The sequence below is a fragment of the Scyliorhinus canicula genome, unplaced genomic scaffold (assembly GCF_902713615.1).
Source record: "Scyliorhinus canicula unplaced genomic scaffold, sScyCan1.1, whole genome shotgun sequence".
NCBI classification, from domain to species: Eukaryota; Metazoa; Chordata; class Chondrichthyes; order Carcharhiniformes; family Scyliorhinidae; genus Scyliorhinus; species Scyliorhinus canicula.
The window spans coordinates 983,529-986,543 of NW_024055717.1; positions in this window are offsets into that span (position 1 = coordinate 983,529).

The following is a 3,015-nucleotide window of genomic DNA, read 5'->3' on the forward strand; positions in this document are numbered from 1 at the left end:
TGCCCAAGACCCACGACACCACCGAGTTTGGGTCAGAGGAGGACGCAGACATCCGTCACTGCTAAGCCTAACACTGTCCACCATTTGAAAGACTATCACATCGGATGGGCTAATTAGTGAGCAGGCTCCTGGTATACTATCTGGTGCGCACCAGACAGTCGCTCTGTTACAGCAGGTGGTAGGAGCAACCGTGGGGCCGTACCTTGGAGGGCAGGAACCATCTGCTGCCTAGATAGGTCTCGGGACTCTGAAGAATCCTGTCCCACCCATAGTGCAATTGCAGTCAGAGACCCAGCGACTCGATGAGTAGATGGTGGCCGGCTTCCAGCACGAAGGGGAAAGTGGAGGGGTCCATCCACACGCTGGAGCAGGGAATGGTGCTGTCCATGCTGACCGGCTTCCAGAGCGTAGGGGAAAGTGGAGGGGTCCATCCACATGCTGGGGCAGGGAATGGTGCTGTCCATGGTGACCGGCTTCCAGCGCGCAGGGGAAAGTGGAGGGGTCCATCCATATGCTGGAACAGGGAATGGTGCTGTCCATGGTGGCCGGCTTCCAGCGCGTAGGGGAAAGTGGAGGGGTCCATCCATATGCTGGAACAGGGAATGGTGCTGTCCATGGTGGCCGGCTTCCAGCGCGTAGGGGAAAGTGGAGGGTTCCATCCACATGCTGGGGCAGGGAATGGTGCTGTTCATGCTTGCCACACAGGCCGCAACTGCACGGGTGGCGTCCACGGTAGAGGCAATGGGATCTATGGTGTATGACATGGGTCAACGGTTTCAAGGCCTGTGGCATTCTCCTCCCGCAGCGGCCAACATCGCTGGTCGATGACCGAATGCCGTAATTATCTGCAGGGTGTGAGAGAGAGACATGTTACAATGGCGCTTACACCTGTGCCCAACCGGGTTACATGGGCTACACTGTAGCCGCGCTTGTCACCGCGCTCCCAAGCCAAGCATTCCCGCACACGATCACCCTGGCCCCGTCAATGCCCACTGTCCTGGCGCCCATTCCTGCTTCCTGGATCACTGTGATACCACATTCCTCACTGGGGGCTGTCGTCGGTGCGGGCCTGGGTGGTTCCCCGGTTGGTAGCTGCCGGTTAGGTGGGCCGTGGATCGAGGGGGGCAATCTACACGGCCGTTTTCACTGTGTGAACCCGGGGACCGGGGTCGGTGGCTAGCATGATGGCTGCGTAATGGCTGCAGGCACCGCTCCTCTCCTGTGGTGGGGGGGGGGGGCACCGCGGCTACTTGGCCTGTCCTTACCATCCCCTCCCCCTCCGTGGACTAGGCCCCTTTCCCCCTCCCCGCCGCTGCCAGCACGAAGCGAAATCCAAGCCGGCAGCCCGCAGTCTCCCTGCCACTCCCGACCTCCTATCTCTGCCCCTTCAGCCAGCAGGCCAGGTTCACCACTTTTTATTGCACATTAAAAACACGCCGTCGGGAAATGGGACTATCTGAGACGCTGAATGGCGGAGTTTCAGGACAATCGGTCATCAGGCCCTTTGGGATATGCCTACCGTACTTTTATGCTCGCTGCGCTTATGTCATTGGCGATTACGACTTGGCGTCAAACCAGCATCTAGCTCTATTCCGGCAGCGGAAGGTATCCTCCACCAAATCCCCTTTCGCCCTATCGGCGTTGTCTAACGGAGAATCTAGCCCCAGAATGTTTGCTTATCAGTGAATCAAATACAAATGTGGAGGAAGTAGGTTTGGTCAGACAATCGTCGCTAAATATGAACAATGGACTATTCATTAAACAAGTGAAAGAACACTGTGTAACATATTCAAACAAGGGAGAAGGAAATAAAAGTGCTGGATTATGTTTCTGTGTTTAATATTATTGTATTCCATCAATACCATGAACATGTGACAATACTCTAAAATCTGTTCACTCACTGGAATGGAAATATGAATACCACGTTCCCTGCATTTACTGTTCAAATCAGGCCTTGTTTGTGAATCATCCAATTAATAATTGTACACCGGATGCGGAAGAGGGACTGTTGGAGTATTGTCTAATGTTGCCTGATCTGTGCGAAATACAATCTATGACTATTCTTTTTTTTAATAAATTTGGGGTACCCAATTATTTTTTCCAATTAAGGGGCAATTTAGCGTGGCCAATCCACCTACTCTGCACATTTTTGGGTTGTGGGGGCGAAACCCACGCAGTCACGGGCAGAATGTGCAAACTCCACACAGACAGTGACGCAGAGCTGGGATCGAACCTGGAACCACAGCGCCGTGAGGCGGTTGTGCTAACCACTAGGCCACCGTGCTGCCCTCTATGACTACTCTTAATAAGAATAAGAATGCAAGAAAATAAACAAAGATCTGAGGATTGGGGACTTTTTTAAATTCAGAAAAGTCAGATTAAAAAGGGAAAAATACAATAAGAACGTAAGCAACGGGAAACTTAAAAAATTTAAAAATTAAATACGGTAATATAGATGTATAAAAGGGGAAAACTGATGAAATCAAACGTCGGCTCAGTGGAGCCTGAAACGCGGGAATTCATAACGGGTTACAAAGAAAAAGCTGAGGAGCAAAATTGATACATTGCTTCTTCCTTCAGAAAGAAAGACATGAATAATGTGCCTGAAGATCTGAGAAACCTACAATTAATGAGGAGCTGAAGGAAATTAGTATGAGCAGAGAACATGTTTTCAGGAAATGAATGGGACTGAATGTGGATAAATCTCCAGCGCCTAATAAGCGAGATTCCAGAGTACCTAATGAATTAGCCTGAGATATAGTAAATCCTTTAGCTGGCGTTTTCCAAAATTCCTTGAACTCTGAAATGATTCCTGCAGATTGGAGGCTAAAGATTGTAATGACACTAATCAAAACATGGAGGTAGCGAGAAAGCAGGGAACCAATGACGACTGACCCTAATGTCGATCGGAGGGAAGTTGCTCGAGTCCATGATCAAGGATTTCATGGCACAGCCTTTGGACACCAGTGGTGTAATCAGGCAAAGCCAGCAAGGTACTACGGAAGGAAAATCGTG